Here is a 24,420-nt window from a genome sequence, read left to right as displayed (position 1 = left end):
GTTAAGCAGGCAAACGGGATACTTGCCTTTATTAGCCGAGGCGTAGAATATAAGAGCGGGGAGGTTATGCTTCAACTGTATAAAACACTAGTTAGGCCGCAGCTAGAGTGCCGCGTGCAGTTCTGGTCACCACATTACAAGAAGGATGCGATTGCACTAGAGAAGGTGCAGAGGAGATTTCCGAGGATGTTGCCTGGGCTGGGGAATTTTAGTTATGAGGAAAGATTGGATAGGCTGGGGTTGTTTTCTTTGGAACACAGGAGGCTGAGGCGAGACCTAATTGAGGTGTGTAAAATTATGAGGGGCCGAGATAGAGTGGATAGGAAGGACCTATTTCCCTTAGCAGAAGGGTCAATAATAGATTTCAAGTAATTGGTAGGAGGTTTACAGGGAATTTGAGGAGACATTTTTTCACCCAGTGAATGGTGGGGGTCTGGAATGCACTGCCTGAAAGGGTGGTAGAGGCAGAAACCCTCATCACGTTTAAAAAGTACTTGGATATGCACTTGAACTGCCGTAACCTACAAGGCTACGGACCAAGTGCTGTAAAGTGGGATTTGGGTGGATTGCTCTTTGTCGGCTGGCACGGACAAGATGGGCCGAATGGCCTCCTTCTGTGCTGTAAATTTCTATGATTCTGCCTGATCATGTGACATCTGCCCACACGACTTCTACAAATGTTATTACATTGTAGCCAGGATTGTTTAGTTTCCAATTCCGCCCATTTTGAAGCCAGGTCTCCGTTATAGCTACTATTGCATAACCCCATGTGGCAACTTGCGCCTGCAACTCGTCAATCTTATTTGTAACGCTCCTCGCATTAACACACATGCATTTCAACAGCATGCTAGTTGGCTTTGCTTTTTTCCTGAATTTAACTGCTGCTCTTTCGACATTCTTCTTTGTTCTGTTGCTGTTTGTCCCTCCGAGTTTTCTATGCACCTTGTCTCTCCTCTCTGCTGCTGTGTCCTGGTGGCCCTCCGCCAGTGTGTGTATTTTGGCTATCTTATTTTCTTCTTCTGCTTATTTCGGCCCTGTGTCTGGAGCCCCTTGCATTTGTGTAGCAGCAGGAGAATGTGCAGCGAAGAAATGGTCAAAGGAAAGCGAGAGAGAGAGAGAGAGAGAGAGAGAGAGCAGCAAAAAGGATGTTGATTGATTAAGAGCAGTGTGTGCGCGTGTGTGTGCAAAACGTTGAGCAGCCTGTGGCGGCAGCAAAAGCCTACTGCACCTGGCATTCCCAGGCAGTCTCCCATCCAAGTACTAACCAGGCCTGACTCTGCTTAGCTTCCGAGATCAGACGAGATCGGGCGCATTCAGACTAGTATGGCCGTAGGCATATGCTAGCTGGCTTTCTCTTTACTTAAAGCTGTCGCCCATTTTTTTCTCTTCTACGCATTCATACAAGTATTCAACACTCAATTTACATTTACAAATTTTACTCCTCCCGCAACCCCCCACCCCCCCTCCACCTCTTCTTGCTGCTCTGCCTCCCACACAAACAAACTACAAGCCCAACCCTTCATTGCCTTCTATTCAAATATTACATCAAATAAACATGCTCAAACACCAAGTCTTAAGGGCTGTAGCATCTTTCAAACTGGACAAATACCCAGGCCCGCATCAAATCTATCCCACACTCTTAAGAGAAGTAAGACACCAAATAGCACAGGCTCTCACCATCATTTTACAATCCTCTCTGGCTACAGGTGTGGTGCCCGACCACTGGAGGACTGCTAACGTGCTACCGCTCTTTCAAAAGGGAGAGAGGGATAGACCGCATAATTACAGGACAGTCAGCCTAACCTCGGTGGTGGGAAAATTATTGGAAAAAGTTCTGAGGGACAGGAGAAATCTTCATTTAGAAAGACACGGATTAATCAGGGACAGTCAGCATGGATTTCTTAACGGAAGGTCGTGTCTGACTAACGCAATTCAATTTTTCGAGGAGGTAACAAGGAGGGTCGATGAGGGTAGTGCCTTTGATGTAGTCTATATGGATTTTAGCAAGGCTTTTGATAAGGTCCCGCATGCCAGATTGGTCACGAAAGTAAAAGCCCATGGGATCCAAGGCAAAGTGGCAAGTTGGATCCAAAATTGGCTCAGAGGCAGGAAACAAAGGGTAATGGTCGAAGGGTGTTTTTGTGACCGGAAGGCTGTTTCCAGTGGGGTTCCGCAGGGCTCACAGAATCACAGAAACCCCACAGTGCAGATAGAGGCCATTTCGGCCCATCGAGCCTGCACCGACTCAGTACTGGGCCCTTTGCTTTTTCTGGTATATATCAATGATTTGGATTTGAATGTAGGAAGTATGATTAAGAAGTTTGCAGATGATACAAAAATTGGCCGTGTGGTTAATAATGAAACAGAATGCTGTAGACTGCAGGAAGATATCAATGGACTCGTCTAGTGGGCAGAACAGTGGCAAATGGAATTCAGTTGGAATACACAATAAATGGTAGGACACTGAGAAATGCAGAGGATCAGCGGGACCTTGGAGTGCATGTCCACAGATCCCTGAAGGTAGCAGGACAGGTAGATAAAGTGGTTAAGCAGGCATACGGGATACTTGCCTTTATTAGCCGAGGCGTAGAATATAAGAGCGGGGAGGTTATGCTTCAACTGTATAAAACACTAGTTAGGCCGCAGCTAGAGTGCCGCGTGCAGTTCTGGTCACCACATTACAAGAAGGATGCGATTGCACTAGAGAAGGTGCAGAGGAGATTTCCGAGGATGTTGCCTGGGCTGGGGAATTTTAGTTATGAGGAAAGATTGGATAGGCTGGGGTTGTTTTCTTTGGAACACAGGAGGCTGAGGCGAGACCTAATTGAGGTGTGTAAAATTATGAGGGGCCGAGATAGAGTGGATAGGAAGGACCTATTTCCCTTAGCAGAAGGGTCAATAATAGATTTCAAGTAATTGGTAGGAGGTTTACAGGGAATTTGAGGAGACATTTTTTCACCCAGTGAATGGTGGGGGTCTGGAATGCACTGCCTGAAAGGGTGGTAGAGGCAGAAACCCTCATCACGTTTAAAAAGTACTTGGATATGCACTTGAACTGCCGTAACCTACAAGGCTACGGACCAAGTGCTGTAAAGTGGGATTTGGGTGGATTGCTCTTTGTCGGCTGGCACGGACAAGATGGGCCGAATGGCCTCCTTCTGTGCTGTAAATTTCTATGATTCTGCCTGATCATGTGACATCTGCCCACACGACTTCTACAAATGTTATTACATTGTAGCCAGGATTGTTTAGTTTCCAATTCCGCCCATTTTGAAGCCAGGTCTCCGTTATGGCTACTATTGCATAACCCCATGTGGCAACTTGCGCCTGCAACTCGTCAATCTTATTTGTAACACTCCTCGCATTAACACACATGCATTTCAACAGCATGCTAGTTGGCTTTGCTTTTTTCCTGAATTTAACTGCTGCTCTTTCTACATTCTTCTTTGTTCTGTTGCTGTTTGTCCCTCCGAGTTTTCTATGCACCTTGTCTCTCCTCTCTGCTGCTGTGTCCTGGTGGCCCTCCGCCAGTGTGTGTATTTTGGCTATCTTATTTTCTTCTTCTGCTTATTTCGGCCCTGTGTCTGGAGCCCCTTGCATTTGTGTAGCAGCAGGAGAATGTGCAGCGAAGAAATGGTCAAAGGAAAGCGAGAGAGAGAGAGAGAGAGAGAGAGAGAGCAGCAAAAAGGATGTTGATTGATTAAGAGCAGTGTGTGCGCGTGTGTGTGCAAAACGTTGAGCAGCCTGTGGCGGCAGCAAAAGCCTACTGCACCCGGTATTCCCAGGCAGTCTCCCATCCAAGTACTAACCAGGCCTGACTCTGCTTAGCTTCCGAGATCAGACGAGATCGGGCGCATTCAGACTAGTATGGCCGTAGGCATATGCTAGCTGGCTTTCTCTTTACTTAAAGCTGTCGCCCATTTTTTTCTCTTCTACGCATTCATACAAGTATTCAACACTCAATTTACATTTACAAATTTTACTCCTCCCGCAACCCCCCACCCCCCCTCCACCTCTTCTTGCTGCTCTGCCTCCCACACAAACAAACTACAAGCCCAACCCTTCATTGCCTTCTATTCAAATATTACATCAAATAAACATGCTCAAACACCAAGTCTTAAGGGCTGTAGCATCTTTCAAACTGGACAAATACCCAGGCCCGCATCAAATCTATCCCACACTCTTAAGAGAAGTAAGACACCAAATAGCACAGGCTCTCACCATCATTTTACAATCCTCTCTGGCTACAGGTGTGGTGCCCGACCACTGGAGGACTGCTAACGTGCTACCGTTCTTTCAAAAGGGAGAGAGGGATAGACCGCATAATTACAGGCCAGTCAGCCTAACCTCGGTGGTGGGAAAATTATTGGAAAAAGTTCTGAGGGACAGGAGAAATCTTCATTTAGAAAGACACGGATTAATCAGGGACAGTCAGCATGGATTTCTTAACGGAAGGTCGTGTCTGACTAACGCAATTCAATATTTCGAGGAGGTAACAAGGAGGGTCGATGAGGGTAGTGCCTTTGATGTAGTCTATATGGATTTTAGCAAGGCTTTTGATAAGGTCCCGCATGCCAGATTGGTCACGAAAGTAAAAGCCCATGGGATCCAAGGCAAAGTGGCAAGTTGGATCCAAAATTGGCTCAGAGGCAGGAAACAAAGGGTAATGGTCGAAGGGTGTTTTTGTGACCGGAAGGCTGTTTCCAGTGGGGTTCCGCAGGGCTCACAGAATCACAGAAACCCCACAGTGCAGATAGAGGCCATTTCGGCCCATCGAGCCTGCACCGACTCAGTACTGGGCCCTTTGCTTTTTCTGGTATATATCAATGATTTGGATTTGAATGTAGGAAGTATGATTAAGAAGTTTGCAGATGATACAAAAATTGGCCGTGTGGTTAATAATGAAACAGAATGCTGTAGACTGCAGGAAGATATCAATGGACTCGTCTAGTGGGCAGAACAGTGGCAAATGGAATTCAGTTGGAATACACAATAAATGGTAGGACACTGAGAAATGCAGAGGATCAGCGGGACCTTGGAGTGCATGTCCACAGATCCCTGAAGGTAGCAGGACAGGTAGATAAAGTGGTTAAGCAGGCATACGGGATACTTGCCTTTATTAGCCGAGGCGTAGAATATAAGAGCGGGGAGGTTATGCTTCAACTGTATAAAACACTAGTTAGGCCGCAGCTAGAGTGCCGCGTGCAGTTCTGGTCACCACATTACAAGAAGGATGCGATTGCACTAGAGAAGGTGCAGAGGAGATTTCCGAGGATGTTGCCTGGGCTGGGGAATTTTAGTTATGAGGAAAGATTGGATAGGCTGGGGTTGTTTTCTTTGGAACACAGGAGGCTGAGGCGAGACCTAATTGAGGTGTGTAAAATTATGAGGGGCCGAGATAGAGTGGATAGGAAGGACCTATTTCCCTTAGCAGAAGGGTCAATAATAGATTTCAAGTAATTGGTAGGAGGTTTACAGGGAATTTGAGGAGACATTTTTTCACCCAGTGAATGGTGGGGGTCTGGAATGCACTGCCTGAAAGGGTGGTAGAGGCAGAAACCCTCATCACGTTTAAAAAGTACTTGGATATGCACTTGAACTGCCGTAACCTACAAGGCTACGGACCAAGTGCTGTAAAGTGGGATTTGGGTGGATTGCTCTTTGTCGGCTGGCACGGACAAGATGGGCCGAATGGCCTCCTTCTGTGCTGTAAATTTCTATGATTCTGCCTGATCATGTGACATCTGCCCACACGACTTCTACAAATGTTATTACATTGTAGCCAGGATTGTTTAGTTTCCAATTCCGCCCATTTTGAAGCCAGGTCTCCGTTATGGCTACTATTGCATAACCCCATGTGGCAACTTGCGCCTGCAACTCGTCAATCTTATTTGTAACGCTCCTCGCATTAACACACATGCATTTCAACAGCATGCTAGTTGGCTTTGCTTTTTTCCTGAATTTAACTGCTGCTCTTTCGACATTCTTCTTTGTTCTGTTGCTGTTTGTCCCTCCGAGTTTTCTATGCACCTTGTCTCTCCTCTCTGCTGCTGTGTCCTGGTGGCCCTCCGCCAGTGTGTGTATTTTGGCTATCTTATTTTCTTCTTCTGCTTATTTCGGCCCTGTGTCTGGAGCCCCTTGCATTTGTGTAGCAGCAGGAGAATGTGCAGCGAAGAAATGGTCAAAGGAAAGCGAGAGAGAGAGAGAGAGAGAGAGAGCAGCAAAAAGGATGTTGATTGATTAAGAGCAGTGTGTGCGCGTGTGTGTGCAAAACGTTGAGCAGCCTGTGGCGGCAGCAAAAGCCTACTGCACCTGGTATTCCCAGGCGGTCTCCCATCCAAGTACTAACCAGGCCTGACTCTGCTTAGCTTCCGAGATCAGACGAGATCGGGCGCATTCAGACTAGTATGGCCGTAGGCATATGCTGGCTGGCTTTCTCTTTACTTAAAGCTGTCGCCCATTTTTTTCTCTTCTACGCATTCATACAAGTATTCAACACTCAATTTACATTTACAAATTTTACTCCTCCCGCAACCCCCCACCCCCCCTCCACCTCTTCTTGCTGCTCTGCCTCCCACACAAACAAACTACAAGCCCAACCCTTCATTGCCTTCTATTCAAATATTACATCAAATAAACATGCTCAAACACCAAGTCTTAAGGGCTGTAGCATCTTTCAAACTGGACAAATACCCAGGCCCGCATCAAATCTATCCCACACTCTTAAGGGAAGTAAGACACCAAATAGCACAGGCTCTCACCATCATTTTACAATCCTCTCTGGCTACAGGTGTGGTGCCCGACCACTGGAGGACTGCTAACGTGCTACCGTTCTTTCAAAAGGGAGAGAGGGATAGACCGCATAATTACAGGCCAGTCAGCCTAACCTCGGTGGTGGGAAAATTATTGGAAAAAGTTCTGAGGGACAGGAGAAATCTTCATTTAGAAAGACACGGATTAATCAGGGACAGTCAGCATGGATTTCTTAACGGAAGGTCGTGTCTGACTAACGCAATTCAATTTTTCGAGGAGGTAACAAGGAGGGTCGATGAGGGTAGTGCCTTTGATGTAGTCTATATGGATTTTAGCAAGGCTTTTGATAAGGTCCCGCATGCCAGATTGGTCACGAAAGTAAAAGCCCATGGGATCCAAGGCAAAGTGGCAAGTTGGATCCAAAATTGGCTCAGAGGCAGGAAACAAAGGGTAATGGTCGAAGGGTGTTTTTGTGACCGGAAGGCTGTTTCCAGTGGGGTTCCGCAGGGCTCACAGAATCACAGAAACCCCACAGTGCAGATAGAGGCCATTTCGGCCCATCGAGCCTGCACCGACTCAGTACTGGGCCCTTTGCTTTTTCTGGTATATATCAATGATTTGGATTTGAATGTAGGAAGTATGATTAAGAAGTTTGCAGATGATACAAAAATTGGCCGTGTGGTTAATAATGAAACAGAATGCTGTAGACTGCAGGAAGATATCAATGGACTCGTCTAGTGGGCAGAACAGTGGCAAATGGAATTCAGTTGGAATACACAATAAATGGTAGGACACTGAGAAATGCAGAGGATCAGCGGGACCTTGGAGTGCATGTCCACAGATCCCTGAAGGTAGCAGGACAGGTAGATAAAGTGGTTAAGCAGGCATACGGGATACTTGCCTTTATTAGCCGAGGCGTAGAATATAAGAGCGGGGAGGTTATGCTTCAACTGTATAAAACACTAGTTAGGCCGCAGCTAGAGTGCCGCGTGCAGTTCTGGTCACCACATTACAAGAAGGATGCGATTGCACTAGAGAAGGTGCAGAGGAGATTTCCGAGGATGTTGCCTGGGCTGGGGAATTTTAGTTATGAGGAAAGATTGGATAGGCTGGGGTTGTTTTCTTTGGAACACAGGAGGCTGAGGCGAGACCTAATTGAGGTGTGTAAAATTATGAGGGGCCGAGATAGAGTGGATAGGAAGGACCTATTTCCCTTAGCAGAAGGGTCAATAATAGATTTCAAGTAATTGGTAGGAGGTTTACAGGGAATTTGAGGAGACATTTTTTCACCCAGTGAATGGTGGGGGTCTGGAATGCACTGCCTGAAAGGGTGGTAGAGGCAGAAACCCTCATCACGTTTAAAAAGTACTTGGATATGCACTTGAACTGCCGTAACCTACAAGGCTACGGACCAAGTGCTGTAAAGTGGGATTTGGGTGGATTGCTCTTTGTCGGCTGGCACGGACAAGATGGGCCGAATGGCCTCCTTCTGTGCTGTAAATTTCTATGACTCTGCCTGATCATGTGACATCTGCCCACACGACTTCTACAAATGTTATTACATTGTAGCCAGGATTGTTTAGTTTCCAATTCCGCCCATTTTGAAGCCAGGTCTCCGTTATGGCTACTATTGCATAACCCCATGTGGCAACTTGCGCCTGCAACTCGTCAATCTTATTTGTAACACTCCTCGCATTAACACACATGCATTTCAACAGCATGCTAGTTGGCTTTCCTTTTTTCCTGAATTTAACTGCTGCTCTTTCTACATTCTTCTTTGTTCTGTTGCTGTTTGTCCCTCCGAGTTTTCTATGCACCTTGTCTCTCCTCTCTGCTGCTGTGTCCTGGTGGCCCTCCGCCAGTGTGTGTATTTTGGCTATCTTATTTTCTTCTTCTGCTTATTTCGGCCCTGTGTCTGGAGCCCCTTGCATTTGTGTAGCAGCAGGAGAATGTGCAGCGAAGAAATGGTCAAAGGAAAGCGAGAGAGAGAGAGAGAGAGAGAGAGAGAGCAGCAAAAAGGATGTTGATTGATTAAGAGCAGTGTGTGCGCGTGTGTGCAAAACGTTGAGCAGCCTGTGGCGGCAGCAAAAGCCTACAGCACCTGGTATTCCCAGGCAGTCTCCCATCCAAGTACTAACCAGGCCTGACTCTGCTTAGCTTCCGAGATCAGACGAGATCGGGCGTATTCAGACTAGTATGGCCGCAGGCATATGCTAGCTGGCTTTCTCTTTACTTAAAGCTGTCGCCCATTTTTTTCTCTTCTACGCATTCATACAAGTATTCAACACTCAATTTACATTTACAAATTTTACTCCTCCCGCAACCCCCCACCCCCCCTCCACCTCTTCTTGCTGCTCTGCCTCCCACACAAACAAACTACAAGCCCAACCCTTCATTGCCTTCTATTCAAATATTACATCAAATAAACATGCTCAAACACCAAGTCTTAAGGGCTGTAGCATCTGTCAAACTGGACAAATACCCAGGCCCGCATCAAATCTATCCCACACTCTTAAGAGAAGTAAGACACCAAATAGCACAGGCTCTCACCATCATTTTACAATCCTCTCTGGCTACAGGTGTGGTGCCCGACCACTGGAGGACTGCTAACGTGCTACCGTTCTTTCAAAAGGGAGAGAGGGATAGACCGCATAATTACAGGCCAGTCAGCCTAACCTCGGTGGTGGGAAAATTATTGGAAAAAGTTCTGAGGGACAGGAGAAATCTTCATTTAGAAAGACACGGATTAATCAGGGACAGTCAGCATGGATTTCTTAACGGAAGGTCGTGTCTGACTAACGCAATTCAATTTTTCGAGGAGGTAACAAGGAGGGTCGATGAGGGTAGTGCCTTTGATGTAGTCTATATGGATTTTAGCAAGGCTTTTGATAAGGTCCCGCATGCCAGATTGGTCACGAAAGTAAAAGCCCATGGGATCCAAGGCAAAGTGGCAAGTTGGATCCAAAATTGGCTCAGAGGCAGGAAACAAAGGGTAATGGTCGAAGGGTGTTTTTGTGACCGGAAGGCTGTTTCCAGTGGGGTTCCGCAGGGCTCACAGAATCACAGAAACCCCACAGTGCAGATAGAGGCCATTTCGGCCCATCGAGCCTGCACCGACTCAGTACTGGGCCCTTTGCTTTTTCTGGTATATATCAATGATTTGGATTTGAATGTAGGAAGTATGATTAAGAAGTTTGCAGATGATACAAAAATTGGCCGTGTGGTTAATAATGAAACAGAATGCTGTAGACTGCAGGAAGATATCAATGGACTCGTCTAGTGGGCAGAACAGTGGCAAATGGAATTCAGTTGGAATACACAATAAATGGTAGGACACTGAGAAATGCAGAGGATCAGCGGGACCTTGGAGTGCATGTCCACAGATCCCTGAAGGTAGCAGGACAGGTAGATAAAGTGGTTAAGCAGGCATACGGGATACTTGCCTTTATTAGCTGAGGCGTAGAATATAAGAGCGGGGAGGTTATGCTTCAACTGTATAAAACACTAGTTAGGCCGCAGCTAGAGTGCCGCGTGCAGTTCTGGTCACCACATTACAAGAAGGATGCGATTGCACTAGAGAAGGTGCAGAGGAGATTTCCGAGGATGTTGCCTGGGCTGGGGAATTTTAGTTATGAGGAAAGATTGGATAGGCTGGGGTTGTTTTCTTTGGAACACAGGAGGCTGAGGCGAGACCTAATTGAGGTGTGTAAAATTATGAGGGGCCGAGATAGAGTGGATAGGAAGGACCTATTTCCCTTAGCAGAAGGGTCAATAATAGATTTCAAGTAATTGGTAGGAGGTTTACAGGGAATTTGAGGAGACATTTTTTCACCCAGTGAATGGTGGGGGTCTGGAATGCACTGCCTGAAAGGGTGGTAGAGGCAGAAACCCTCATCACGTTTAAAAAGTACTTGGATATGCACTTGAACTGCCGTAACCTACAAGGCTACGGACCAAGTGCTGTAAAGTGGGATTTGGGTGGATTGCTCTTTGTCGGCTGGCACGGACAAGATGGGCCGAATGGCCTCCTTCTGTGCTGTAAATTTCTATGATTCTGCCTGATCATGTGACATCTGCCCACACGACTTCTACAAATGTTATTACATTGTAGCCAGGATTGTTTAGTTTCCAATTCCGCCCATTTTGAAGCCAGGTCTCCGTTATGGCTACTATTGCATAACCCCATGTGGCAACTTGCGCCTGCAACTCGTCAATCTTATTTGTAACACTCCTCGCATTAACACACATGCATTTCAACAGCATGCTAGTTGGCTTTGCTTTTTTCCTGAATTTAACTGCTGCTCTTTCTACATTCTTCTTTGTTCTGTTGCTGTTTGTCCCTCCGAGTTTTCTATGCACCTTGTCTCTCCTCTCTGCTGCTGTGTCCTGGTGGCCCTCCGCCAGTGTGTGTATTTTGGCTATCTTATTTTCTTCTTCTGCTTATTTCGGCCCTGTGTCTGGAGCCCCTTGCATTTGTGTAGCAGCAGGAGAATGTGCAGCGAAGAAATGGTCAAAGGAAAGCGAGAGAGAGAGAGAGAGAGAGAGAGAGCAGCAAAAAGGATGTTGATTGATTAAGAGCAGTGTGTGCGCGTGTGTGTGCAAAACGTTGAGCAGCCTGTGGCGGCAGCAAAAGCCTACTGCACCCGGTATTCCCAGGCAGTCTCCCATCCAAGTACTAACCAGGCCTGACTCTGCTTAGCTTCCGAGATCAGACGAGATCGGGCGTATTCAGACTAGTATGGCCGTAGGCATATGCTAGCTGGCTTTCTCTTTACTTAAAGCTGTCGCCCATTTTTTTCTCTTCTACGCATTCATACAAGTATTCAACACTCAATTTACATTTACAAATTTTACTCCTCCCGCAACCCCCCACCCCCCCTCCACCTCTTCTTGCTGCTCTGCCTCCCACACAAACAAACTACAAGCCCAACCCTTCATTGCCTTCTATTCAAATATTACATCAAATAAACATGCTCAAACACCAAGTCTTAAGGGCTGTAGCATCTTTCAAACTGGACAAATACCCAGGCCCGCATCAAATCTATCCCACACTCTTAAGAGAAGTAAGACACCAAATAGCACAGGCTCTCACCATCATTTTACAATCCTCTCTGGCTACAGGTGTGGTGCCCGACCACTGGAGGACTGCTAACGTGCTACCGTTCTTTCAAAAGGGAGAGAGGGATAGACCGCATAATTACAGGCCAGTCAGCCTAACCTCGGTGGTGGGAAAATTATTGGAAAAAGTTCTGAGGGACAGGAGAAATCTTCATTTAGAAAGACACGGATTAATCAGGGACAGTCAGCATGGATTTCTTAACGGAAGGTCGTGTCTGACTAACGCAATTCAATTTTTCGAGGAGGTAACAAGGAGGGTCGATGAGGGTAGTGCCTTTGATGTAGTCTATATGGATTTTAGCAAGGCTTTTGATAAGGTCCCGCATGCCAGATTGGTCACGAAAGTAAAAGCCCATGGGATCCAAGGCAAAGTGGCAAGTTGGATCCAAAATTGGCTCAGAGGCAGGAAACAAAGGGTAATGGTCGAAGGGTGTTTTTGTGACCGGAAGGCTGTTTCCAGTGGGGTTCCGCAGGGCTCACAGAATCACAGAAACCCCACAGTGCAGATAGAGGCCATTTCGGCCCATCGAGCCTGCACCGACTCAGTACTGGGCCCTTTGCTTTTTCTGGTATATATCAATGATTTGGATTTGAATGTAGGAAGTATGATTAAGAAGTTTGCAGATGATACAAAAATTGGCCGTGTGGTTAATAATGAAACAGAATGCTGTAGACTGCAGGAAGATATCAATGGACTCGTCTAGTGGGCAGAACAGTGGCAAATGGAATTCAGTTGGAATACACAATAAATGGTAGGACACTGAGAAATGCAGAGGATCAGCGGGACCTTGGAGTGCATGTCCACAGATCCCTGAAGGTAGCAGGACAGGTAGATAAAGTGGTTAAGCAGGCATACGGGATACTTGCCTTTATTAGCCGAGGCGTAGAATATAAGAGCGGGGAGGTTATGCTTCAACTGTATAAAACACTAGTTAGGCCGCAGCTAGAGTGCCGCGTGCAGTTCTGGTCACCACATTACAAGAAGGATGCGATTGCACTAGAGAAGGTGCAGAGGAGATTTCCGAGGATGTTGCCTGGGCTGGGGAATTTTAGTTATGAGGAAAGATTGGATAGGCTGGGGTTGTTTTCTTTGGAACACAGGAGGCTGAGGCGAGACCTAATTGAGGTGTGTAAAATTATGAGGGGCCGAGATAGAGTGGATAGGAAGGACCTATTTCCCTTAGCAGAAGGGTCAATAATAGATTTCAAGTAATTGGTAGGAGGTTTACAGGGAATTTGAGGAGACATTTTTTCACCCAGTGAATGGTGGGGGTCTGGAATGCACTGCCTGAAAGGGTGGTAGAGGCAGAAACCCTCATCACGTTTAAAAAGTACTTGGATATGCACTTGAACTGCCGTAACCTACAAGGCTACGGACCAAGTGCTGTAAAGTGGGATTTGGGTGGATTGCTCTTTGTCGGCTGGCACGGACAAGATGGGCCGAATGGCCTCCTTCTGTGCTGTAAATTTCTATGATTCTGCCTGATCATGTGACATCTGCCCACACGACTTCTACAAATGTTATTACATTGTAGCCAGGATTGTTTAGTTTCCAATTCCGCCCATTTTGAAGCCAGGTCTCCGTTATGGCTACTATTGCATAACCCCATGTGGCAACTTGCGCCTGCAACTCGTCAATCTTATTTGTAACACTCCTCGCATTAACACACATGCATTTCAACAGCATGCTAGTTGGCTTTGCTTTTTTCCTGAATTTAACTGCTGCTCTTTCTACATTCTTCTTTGTTCTGTTGCTGTTTGTCCCTCCGAGTTTTCTATGCACCTTGTCTCTCCTCTCTGCTGCTGTGTCCTGGTGGCCCTCCGCCAGTGTGTGTATTTTGGCTATCTTATTTTCTTCTTCTGCTTATTTCGGCCCTGTGTCTGGAGCCCCTTGCATTTGTGTAGCAGCAGGAGAATGTGCAGCGAAGAAATGGTCAAAGGAAAGCGAGAGAGAGAGACAGAGAGAGAGAGAGAGAGAGAGCAGCAAAAAGGATGTTGATTGATTAAGAGCAGTGTGTGCGCGTGTGTGTGCAAAACGTTGAGCAGCCTGTGGCGGCAGCAAAAGCCTACTGCACCCGGTATTCCCAGGCAGTCTCCCATCCAAGTACTAACCAGGCCTGACTCTGCTTAGCTTCCGAGATCAGACGAGATCGGGCGTATTCAGACTAGTATGGCCGTAGGCATATGCTAGCTGGCTTTCTCTTTACTTAAAGCTGTCGCCCATTTTTTTCTCTTCTACGCATTCATACAAGTATTCAACACTCAATTTACATTTACAAATTTTACTCCTCCCGCAACCCCCCACCCCCCCTCCACCTCTTCTTGCTGCTCTGCCTCCCACACAAACAAACTACAAGCCCAACCCTTCATTGCCTTCTATTCAAATATTACATCAAATAAACATGCTCAAACACCAAGTCTTAAGGGCTGTAGCATCTTTCAAACTGGACAAATACCCAGGCCCGCATCAAATCTATCCCACACTCTTAAGAGAAGTAAGACACCAAATAGCACAGGCTCTCACCATCATTTTACAATCCTCTCTGGCTACAGGTGTGGTGCCCGACCACTGGAGGACTGCTAACGTGCTACCGTTCTTTCAAAAGGGAGAGAGGGATAGACCGCATAATTACAGGCCAGTCAGCCTAACCTCGGTGGTGGGAAAATTATTGGAAAAAGTTCTGAGGGACAGGAGAAATCTTCATTTAGAAAGACACGGATTAATCAGGGACAGTCAGCATGGATTTCTTAACGGAAGGTCGTGTCTGACTAACGCAATTCAATTTTTCGAGGAGGTAACAAGGAGGGTCGATGAGGGTAGTGCCTTTGATGTAGTCTATATGGATTTTAGCAAGGCTTTTGATAAGGTCCCGCATGCCAGATTGGTCACGAAAGTAAAAGCCCATGGGATCCAAGGCAAAGTGGCAAGTTGGATCCAAAATTGGCTCAGAGGCAGGAAACAAAGGGTAATGGTCGAAGGGTGTTTTTGTGACCGGAAGGCTGTTTCCAGTGGGGTTCCGCAGGGCTCACAGAATCACAGAAACCCCACAGTGCAGATAGAGGCCATTTCGGCCCATCGAGCCTGCACCGACTCAGTACTGGGCCCTTTGCTTTTTCTGGTATATATCAATGATTTGGATTTGAATGTAGGAAGTATGATTAAGAAGTTTGCAGATGATACAAAAATTGGCCGTGTGGTTAATAATGAAACAGAATGCTGTAGACTGCAGGAAGATATCAATGGACTCGTCTAGTGGGCAGAACAGTGGCAAATGGAATTCAGTTGGAATACACAATAAATGGTAGGACACTGAGAAATGCAGAGGATCAGCGGGACCTTGGAGTGCATGTCCACAGATCCCTGAAGGTAGCAGGACAGGTAGATAAAGTGGTTAAGCAGGCATACGGGATACTTGCCTTTATTAGCCGAGGCGTAGAATATAAGAGCGGGGAGGTTATGCTTCAACTGTATAAAACACTAGTTAGGCCGCAGCTAGAGTGCCGCGTGCAGTTCTGGTCACCACATTACAAGAAGGATGCGATTGCACTAGAGAAGGTGCAGAGGAGATTTCCGAGGATGTTGCCTGGGCTGGGGAATTTTAGTTATGAGGAAAGATTGGATAGGCTGGGGTTGTTTTCTTTGGAACACAGGAGGCTGAGGCGAGACCTAATTGAGGTGTGTAAAATTATGAGGGGCCGAGATAGAGTGGATAGGAAGGACCTATTTCCCTTAGCAGAAGGGTCAATAATAGATTTCAAGTAATTGGTAGGAGGTTTACAGGGAATTTGAGGAGACATTTTTTCACCCAGTGAATGGTGGGGGTCTGGAATGCACTGCCTGAAAGGGTGGTAGAGGCAGAAACCCTCATCACGTTTAAAAAGTACTTGGATATGCACTTGAACTGCCGTAACCTACAAGGCTACGGACCAAGTGCTGTAAAGTGGGATTTGGGTGGATTGCTCTTTGTCGGCTGGCACGGACAAGATGGGCCGAATGGCCTCCTTCTGTGCTGTAAATTTCTATGATTCTGCCTGATCATGTGACATCTGCCCACACGACTTCTACAAATGTTATTACATTGTAGCCAGGATTGTTTAGTTTCCAATTCCGCCCATTTTGAAGCCAGGTCTCCGTTATGGCTACTATTGCATAACCCCATGTGGCAACTTGCGCCTGCAACTCGTCAATCTTATTTGTAACACTCCTCGCATTAACACACATGCATTTCAACAGCATGCTAGTTGGCTTTGCTTTTTTCCTGAATTTAACTGCTGCTCTTTCTACATTCTTCTTTGTTCTGTTGCTGTTTGTCCCTCCGAGTTTTCTATGCACCTTGTCTCTCCTCTCTGCTGCTGTGTCCTGGTGGCCCTCCGCCAGTGTGTGTATTTTGGCTATCTTATTTTCTTCTTCTGCTTATTTCGGCCCTGTGTCTGGAGCCCCTTGCATTTGTGTAGCAGCAGGAGAATGTGCAGCGAAGAAATGGTCAAAGGAAAGCGAGAGAGAGAGACAGAGAGAGAGAGAGAGAGAGAGCAGCAAAAAGGATGTTGATTGATTAAGAGCAGTGTGTGCGCGTGTGTGTGCAAAACGTTGAGCAGCCTGTGGCGGCAGCAAAAGCCTACTGCACCCGGTATTCCCAGGCGGTCTCCCATCCAAGTACTAACCAGGCCTGACTCTGCTTAGCTTCTCGAGATCAGACGAGATCGGGCACATTCAGACTAGTATGGCTGTAGGCATATGCTAGCTGGCTTTCTCTTTACTTAAAGCTGTCGCCCATTTTTTTCTCTTCTACGCATTCATACAAGTATTCAACACTCAATTTACATTTACAAATTTTACTCCTCCCGCAACCCCCCACCCCCCCTCCACCTCTTCTTGCTGCTCTGCCTCCCACACAAACAAACTACAAGCCCAACCCTTCATTGCCTTCTATTCAAATATTACATCAAATAAACATGCTCAAACACCAAGTCTTAAGGGCTGTAGCATCTTTCAAACTGGACAAATACCCAGGCCCGCATCAAATCTATCCCACACTCTTAAGAGAAGTAAGACACCAAATAGCACAGGCTCTCACCATCATTTTACAATCCTCTCTGGCTACAGGTGTGGTGCCCGACCACTGGAGGACTGCTAACGTGCTACCGTTCTTTCAAAAGGGAGAGAGGGATAGACCGCATAATTACAGGCCAGTCAGCCTAACCTCGGTGGTGGGAAAATTATTGGAAAAAGTTCTGAGGGACAGGAGAAATCTTCATTTAGAAAGACACGGATTAATCAGGGACAGTCAGCATGGATTTCTTAACGGAAGGTCGTGTCTGACTAACGCAATTCAATTTTTCGAGGAGGTAACAAGGAGGGTCGATGAGGGTAGTGCCTTTGATGTAGTCTATATGGATTTTAGCAAGGCTTTTGATAAGGTCCCGCATGCCAGATTGGTCACGAAAGTAAAAGCCCATGGGATCCAAGGCAAAGTGGCAAGTTGGATCCAAAATTGGCTCAGAGGCAGGAAACAAAGGGTAATGGTCGAAGGGTGTTTTTGTGACCGGAAGGCTGTTTCCAGTGGGGTTCCGCAGGGCTCACAGAATCACAGAAACCCCACAGTGCAGATAGAGGCCATTTCGGCCCATCGAGCCTGCACCGACTCAGTACTGGGCCCTTTGCTTTTTCTGGTATATATCAATGATTTGGATTTGAATGTAGGAAGTATGATTAAGAAGTTTGCAGATGATACAAAAATTGGCCGTGTGGTTAATAATGAAACAGAATGCTGTAGACTGCAGGAAGATATCAATGGACTCGTCTAGTGGGCAGAACAGTGGCAAATGGAATTCAGTTGGAATACACAATAAATGGTAGGACACTGAGAAATGCAGAGGATCAGCGGGACCTTGGAGTGCATGTCCACAGATCCCTGAAGGTAGCAGGACAGGTAGATAAAGTGGTTAAGCAGGCATACGGGATACTTGCCTTTATTAGCCGAGGCGTAGAATATAAGAGCGGGGAGGTTATGCTTCAACTGTATAAAACACTAGTTAGGCCGCAGCTAGAGTGCCGCGTGCAGTTCTGGTCACCACATTACAAGAAGGATGCGATTGCACTAGAGAAGGTGCAGAGGAGATTTCCGAGGATGTTGCCTGGGCTGGGGAATTTTAGTTATGAGGAAAGATTGGATAGGCTGGGGTTGTTTTCTTTGGAACACAGGAGGCTGAGGCGAGACCTAATTGAGGTGTGTAAAATTATGAGGGGCCGAGATAGAGTGGATAGGAAGGACCTATTTCCCTTAGCAGAAGGGTCAATAATAGATTTCAAGTAATTGGTAGGAGGTTTACAGGGAATTTGAGGAGACATTTTTTCACCCAGTGAATGGTGGGGGTCTGGAATGCACTGCCTGAAAGGGTGGTAGAGGCAGAAACCCTCATCACGTTTAAAAAGTACTTGGATATGCACTTGAACTGCCGTAACCTACAAGGCTACGGACCAAGTGCTGTAAAGTGGGATTTGGGTGGATTGCTCTTTGTCGGCTGGCACGGACAAGATGGGCCGAATGGCCTCCTTCTGTGCTGTAAATTTCTATGATTCTGCCTGATCATGTGACATCTGCCCACACGACTTCTACAAATGTTATTACATTGTAGCCAGGATTGTTTAGTTTCCAATTCCGCCCATTTTGAAGCCAGGTCTCCGTTATAGCTACTATTGCATAACCCCATGTGGCAACTTGCGCCTGCAACTCGTCAATCTTATTTGTAACACTCCTCGCATTAACACACATGCATTTCAACAGCATGCTAGTTGGCTTTGCTTTTTTCCTGAATTTAACTGCTGCTCTTTCTACATTCTTCTTTGTTCTGTTGCTGTTTGTCCCTCCGAGTTTTCTATGCACCTTGTCTCTCCTCTCTGCTGCTGTGTCCTGGTGGCCCTCCGCCAGTGTGTGTATTTTGGCTATCTTATTTTCTTCTTCTGCTTATTTCGGCCCTGTGTCTGGAGCCCCTTGCATTTGTGTAGCAGCAGGAGAATGTGCAGCGAAGAAATGGTCAAAGGAAAGCGAGAGAGAGAGACAGAGAGAGAGAGAGAGAGAGAGAGAGCAGCAAAAAGGATGTTGATTGATTAAGAGCAGTGTGTGCGCGTGTGTGTGCAAAACGTTGAGCAGCCTGTGGCGGCAGCAAAAGCCTACTGCACCCGGTATTCCCAGGCAGTCTCCCATCCAAGTACTAACCAGGCCTGACTCTGCTTAGCTTCCGAGATCAGACGAGATCGGGCGCATTCAGACTAGTATGGCCGTAGGCATATGCTAGCTGGCTTTCTCTTTACTTAAAGCTGTCGCCCATTTTTTTTCTCTTCTACGCATTCATACAAGTATTCAACACTCAATTTACATTTACAAATTTTACTCCTCCCGCAACCCCCCACCCCCCCTCCACCTCTTCTTGCTGCTCTGCCTCCCACACAAACAAACTACAAGCCCAACCCTTCATTGCCTTCTATTCAAATATTACATCAAATAAACATGCTCAAACACCAAGTCTTAAGGGCTGTAGTATCTTTCAAACTGGACAAATACCCAGGCCCGCATCAAATCTATCCCACACTCTTAAGAGAAGTAAGACACCAAATAGCACAGGCTCTCACCATCATTTTACAATCCTCTCTGGCTACAGGTGTGGTGCCCGACCACTGGAGGACTGCTAACGTGCTACCGTTCTTTCAAAAGGGAGAGAGGGATAGACCGCATAATTACAGGCCAGTCAGCCTAACCTCGGTGGTGGGAAAATTATTGGAAAAAGTTCTGAGGGACAGGAGAAATCTTCATTTAGAAAGACACGGATTAATCAGGGACAGTCAGCATGGATTTCTTAACGGAAGGTCGTGTCTGACTAACGCAATTCAATTTTTCGAGGAGGTAACAAGGAGGGTCGATGAGGGTAGTGCCTTTGATGTAGTCTATATGGATTTTAGCAAGGCTTTTGATAAGGTCCCGCATGCCAGATTGGTCACGAAAGTAAAAGCCCATGGGATCCAAGGCAAAGTGGCAAGTTGGATCCAAAATTGGCTCAGAGGCAGGAAACAAAGGGTAATGGTCGAAGGGTGTTTTTGTGACCGGAAGGCTGTTTCCAGTGGGGTTCCGCAGGGCTCACAGAATCACAGAAACCCCACAGTGCAGATAGAGGCCATTTCGGCCCATCGAGCCTGCACCGACTCAGTACTGGGCCCTTTGCTTTTTCTGGTATATATCAATGATTTGGATTTGAATGTAGGAAGTATGATTAAGAAGTTTGCAGATGATACAAAAATTGGCCGTGTGGTTAATAATGAAACAGAATGCTGTAGACTGCAGGAAGATATCAATGGACTCGTCTAGTGGGCAGAACAGTGGCAAATGGAATTCAGTTGGAATACACAATAAATGGTAGGACACTGAGAAATGCAGAGGATCAGCGGGACCTTGGAGTGCATGTCCACAGATCCCTGAAGGTAGCAGGACAGGTAGATAAAGTGGTTAAGCAGGCATACGGGATACTTGCCTTTATTAGCCGAGGCGTAGAATATAAGAGCGGGGAGGTTATGCTTCAACTGTATAAAACACTAGTTAGGCCGCAGCTAGAGTGCCGCGTGCAGTTCTGGTCACCACATTACAAGAAGGATGCGATTGCACTAGAGAAGGTGCAGAGGAGATTTCCGAGGATGTTGCCTGGGCTGGGGAATTTTAGTTATGAGGAAAGATTGGATAGGCTGGGGTTGTTTTCTTTGGAACACAGGAGGCTGAGGCGAGACCTAATTGAGGTGTGTAAAATTATGAGGGGCCGAGATAGAGTGGATAGGAAGGACCTATTTCCCTTAGCAGAAGGGTCAATAATAGATTTCAAGTAATTGGTAGGAGGTTTACAGGGAATTTGAGGAGACATTTTTTCACCCAGTGAATGGTGGGGGTCTGGAATGCACTGCCTGAAAGGGTGGTAGAGGCAGAAACCCTCATCACGTTTAAAAAGTACTTGGATATGCACTTGAACTGCCGTAACCTACAAGGCTACGGACCAAGTGCTGTAAAGTGGGATTTGGGTGGATTGCTCTTTGTCGGCTGGCACGGACAAGATGGGCCGAATGGCCTCCTTCTGTGCTGTAAATTTCTATGATTCTGCCTGATCATGTGACATCTGCCCACACGACTTCTACAAATGTTATTACATTGTAGCCAGGATTGTTTAGTTTCCAATTCCGCCCATTTTGAAGCCAGGTCTCCGTTATGGCTACTATTGCATAACCCCATGTGGCAACTTGCGCCTGCAACTCGTCAATCTTATTTGTAACACTCCTCGCATTAACACACATGCATTTCAACAGCATGCTAGTTGGCTTTGCTTTTTTCCTGAATTTAACTGCTGCTCTTTCGACATTCTTCTTTGTTCTGTTGCTGTTTGTCCCTCCGAGTTTTCTATGCACCTTGTCTCTCCTCTCTGCTGCTGTGTCCTGGTGGCCCTCCGCCAGTGTGTGTATTTTGGCTATCTTATTTTCTTCTTCTGCTTATTTCGGCCCTGTGTCTGGAGCCCCTTGCATTTGTGTAGCAGCAGGAGAATGTGCAGCGAAGAAATGGTCAAAGGAAAGCGAGAGAGAGAGAGAGAGAGAGCAGCAAAAAGGATGTTGATTGATTAAGAGCAGTGTGTGCGCGTGTGTGTGCAAAACGTTGAGCAGCCTGTGGCGGCAGCAAAAGCCTACTGCACCTGGTATTCCCAGGCAGTCTCCCATCCAAGTACTAACCAGGCCTGACGCTGCTTAGCTTCCGAGATCAGACGAGATCGGGCGCATTCAGACTAGTATGGCCGTAGGCATATGCTAGCTGGCTTTCTCTTTACTTAAAGCTGTCGCCCATTTTTTTCTCTTCTACGCATTCATACAAGTATTCAACACTCAATTTACATTTACAAATTTTACTCCTCCCGCAACCCCCCACCCCCCCTCCACCTCTTCTTGCTGCTCTGCCTCCCACACAAACAAACTACAAGCCCAACCCTTCATTGCCTTCTATTCAAATATTACATCAAATAAACATGCTCAAACACCAAGTCTTAAGGGCTGTAGCATCTTTCAAACTGGACAAATACCCAGGCCCGCATCAAATCTATCCCACACTCTTAAGAGAAGTAAGACACCAAATAGCACAGGCTCTCACCATCATTTTACAATCCTCTCTGGCTACAGGTGTGGTGCCCGACCACTGGAGGACTGCTAACGTGCTACCGTTCTTTCAAAAGGGAGAGAGGGATAGACCGCATAATTACAGGCCAGTCAGCCTAACCTCGGTGGTGGGAAAATTATTGGAAAAAGTTCTGAGGGACAGGAGAAATCTTCATTTAGAAAGACACGGATTAATCAGGGACAGTCAGCATGGATTTCTTAACGGAAGGTCGTGTCTGACTAACGCAATTCAATTTTTCGAGGAGGTAACAAGGAGGGTCGATGAGGGTAGTGCCTTTGATGTAGTCTATATGGATTTTAGCAAGGCTTTTGATAAGGTCCCGCATGCCAGATTGGTCACGAAAGTAAAAGCCCATGGGATCCAAGGCAAAGTGGCAAGTTGGATCCAAAATTGGCTCAGAGGCAGGAAACAAAGGGTAATGGTCGAAGGGTGTTTTTGTGACCGGAAGGCTGTTTCCAGTGGGGTTCCGCAGGGCTCACAGAATCACAGAAACCCCACAGTGCAGATAGAGGCCATTTCGGCCCATCGAGCCTGCACCGACTCAGTACTGGGCCCTTTGCTTTTTCTGGTATATATCAATGATTTGGATTTGAATGTAGGAAGTATGATTAAGAAGTTTGCAGATGATACAAAAATTGGCCGTGTGGTTAATAATGAAACAGAATGCTGTAGACTGCAGGAAGATATCAATGGACTCGTCTAGTGGGCAGAACAGTGGCAAATGGAATTCAGTTGGAATACACAATAAATGGTAGGACACTGAGAAATGCAGAGGATCAGCGGGACCTTGGAGTGCATGTCCACAGATCCCTGAAGGTAGCAGGACAGGTAGATAAAGTGGTTAAGCAGGCATACGGGATACTTGCCTTTATTAGCCGAGGCGTAGAATATAAGAGCGGGGAGGTTATGCTTCAACTGTATAAAACACTAGTTAGGCCGCAGCTAGAGTGCCGCGTGCAGTTCTGGTCACCACATTACAAGAAGGATGCGATTGCACTAGAGAAGGTGCAGAGGAGATTTCCGAGGATGTTGCCTGGGCTGGGGAATTTTAGTTATGAGGAAAGATTGGATAGGCTGGGGTTGTTTTCTTTGGAACACAGGAGGCTGAGGCGAGACCTAATTGAGGTGTGTAAAATTATGAGGGGCCGAGATAGAGTGGATAGGAAGGACCTATTTCCCTTAGCAGAAGGGTCAATAATAGATTTCAAGTAATTGGTAGGAGGTTTACAGGGAATTTGAGGAGACATTTTTTCACCCAGTGAATGGTGGGGGTCTGGAATGCACTGCCTGAAAGGGTGGTAGAGGCAGAAACCCTCATCACGTTTAAAAAGTACTTGGATATGCACTTGAACTGCCGTAACCTACAAGGCTACGGACCAAGTGCTGTAAAGTGGGATTTGGGTGGATTGCTCTTTGTCGGCTGGCACGGACAAGATGGGCCGAATGGCCTCCTTCTGTGCTGTAAATTTCTATGATTCTGCCTGATCATGTGACATCTGCCCACACGACTTCTACAAATGTTATTACATTGTAGCCAGGATTGTTTAGTTTCCAATTCCGCCCATTTTGAAGCCAGGTCTCCGTTATGGCTACTATTGCATAACCCCATGTGGCAACTTGCGCCTGCAACTCGTCAATCTTATTTGTAACACTCCTCGCATTAACACACATGCATTTCAACAGCATGCTAGTTGGCTTTGCTTTTTTCCTGAATTTAACTGCTGCTCTTTCTACATTCTTCTTTGTTCTGTTGCTGTTTGTCCCTCCGAGTTTTCTATGCACCTTGTCTCTCCTCTCTGCTGCTGTGTCCTGGTGGCCCTCCGCCAGTGTGTGTATTTTGGCTATCTTATTTTCTTCTTCTGCTTATTTCGGCCCTGTGTCTGGAGCCCCTTGCATTTGTGTAGCAGCAGGAGAATGTGCAGCGAAGAAATGGTCAAAGGAAAGCGAGAGAGAGAGAGAGAGAGAGCAGCAAAAAGGATGTTGATTGATTAAGAGCAGTGTGTGCGCGTGTGTGTGCAAAACGTTGAGCAGCCTGTGGCGGCAGCAAAAGCCTACTGCACCTGGTATTCCCAGGCAGTCTCCCATCCAAGTACTAACCAGGCCTGACTCTGCTTAGCTTCCGAGATCAGACGAGATCGGGCGCATTCAGACTAGTATGGCCGTAGGCATATGCTAGCTGGCTTTCTCTTTACTTAAAGCTGTCGCCCATTTTTTTCTCTTCTACGCATTCATACAAGTATTCAACACTCAATTTACATTTACAAATTTTACTCCTCCCGCAACCCCCCACCCCCCCTCCACCTCTTCTTGCTGCTCTGCCTCCCACACAAACAAACTACAAGCCCAACCCTTCATT

The 24,420-nt window shown here is 46.6% G+C and overlaps 8 non-coding genes and 2 pseudogenes across 8 annotated transcripts; all 10 read right to left on the bottom strand.

The window, feature by feature from the left end:
* Nucleotides 1–1,216: 1,216 nt before the first annotated feature.
* On the bottom strand, nucleotides 1,217–1,335 carry LOC147082888 (5S ribosomal RNA). Its single transcript, XR_015076169.1, has one exon. It is a non-coding gene; the product is annotated as a 5S ribosomal RNA (ribosomal RNA).
* Nucleotides 1,336–3,760: 2,425 nt separating this feature from the next.
* LOC147082887 (5S ribosomal RNA) lies at nucleotides 3,761–3,879 on the bottom strand. The gene has a single exon (XR_015076125.1). It is a non-coding gene; the product is annotated as a 5S ribosomal RNA (ribosomal RNA).
* Nucleotides 3,880–6,300: 2,421 nt separating this feature from the next.
* On the bottom strand, nucleotides 6,301–6,419 carry LOC147082886 (5S ribosomal RNA). The gene has a single exon (XR_015076054.1). It is a non-coding gene; the product is annotated as a 5S ribosomal RNA (ribosomal RNA).
* Nucleotides 6,420–8,842: 2,423 nt separating this feature from the next.
* Nucleotides 8,843–8,961, bottom strand: LOC147082885 (5S ribosomal RNA). Its single transcript, XR_015076219.1, has one exon. It is a non-coding gene; the product is annotated as a 5S ribosomal RNA (ribosomal RNA).
* A 2,423-nt stretch (nucleotides 8,962–11,384) lies between these two features.
* LOC147082884 (5S ribosomal RNA) lies at nucleotides 11,385–11,503 on the bottom strand. Its single transcript, XR_015076180.1, has one exon. It is a non-coding gene; the product is annotated as a 5S ribosomal RNA (ribosomal RNA).
* A 2,431-nt stretch (nucleotides 11,504–13,934) lies between these two features.
* On the bottom strand, nucleotides 13,935–14,053 carry LOC147082883 (5S ribosomal RNA). Its single transcript, XR_015076179.1, has one exon. It is a non-coding gene; the product is annotated as a 5S ribosomal RNA (ribosomal RNA).
* Nucleotides 14,054–16,484: 2,431 nt separating this feature from the next.
* LOC147082882 (5S ribosomal RNA) lies at nucleotides 16,485–16,604 on the bottom strand (annotated as a pseudogene).
* A 2,435-nt stretch (nucleotides 16,605–19,039) lies between these two features.
* LOC147082881 (5S ribosomal RNA) lies at nucleotides 19,040–19,158 on the bottom strand. The gene has a single exon (XR_015076124.1). It is a non-coding gene; the product is annotated as a 5S ribosomal RNA (ribosomal RNA).
* Nucleotides 19,159–21,576: 2,418 nt separating this feature from the next.
* LOC147082880 (5S ribosomal RNA) lies at nucleotides 21,577–21,695 on the bottom strand (annotated as a pseudogene).
* Nucleotides 21,696–24,112: 2,417 nt separating this feature from the next.
* LOC147082879 (5S ribosomal RNA) lies at nucleotides 24,113–24,231 on the bottom strand. Its single transcript, XR_015076041.1, has one exon. It is a non-coding gene; the product is annotated as a 5S ribosomal RNA (ribosomal RNA).
* Nucleotides 24,232–24,420: the final 189 nt, after the last annotated feature.

The sequence above is a fragment of the Somniosus microcephalus genome, unplaced genomic scaffold (genome assembly GCF_052327205.1).
Source record: "Somniosus microcephalus isolate GS21.2 unplaced genomic scaffold, FLI_Smic_1.0 scaffold110, whole genome shotgun sequence".
Lineage (NCBI taxonomy): Eukaryota > Metazoa > Chordata > Chondrichthyes > Squaliformes > Somniosidae > Somniosus > Somniosus microcephalus.
The sequence above is the reverse complement of the archived record's forward strand: the minus strand, read 5'-3'. Positions and strand labels throughout refer to the sequence as shown.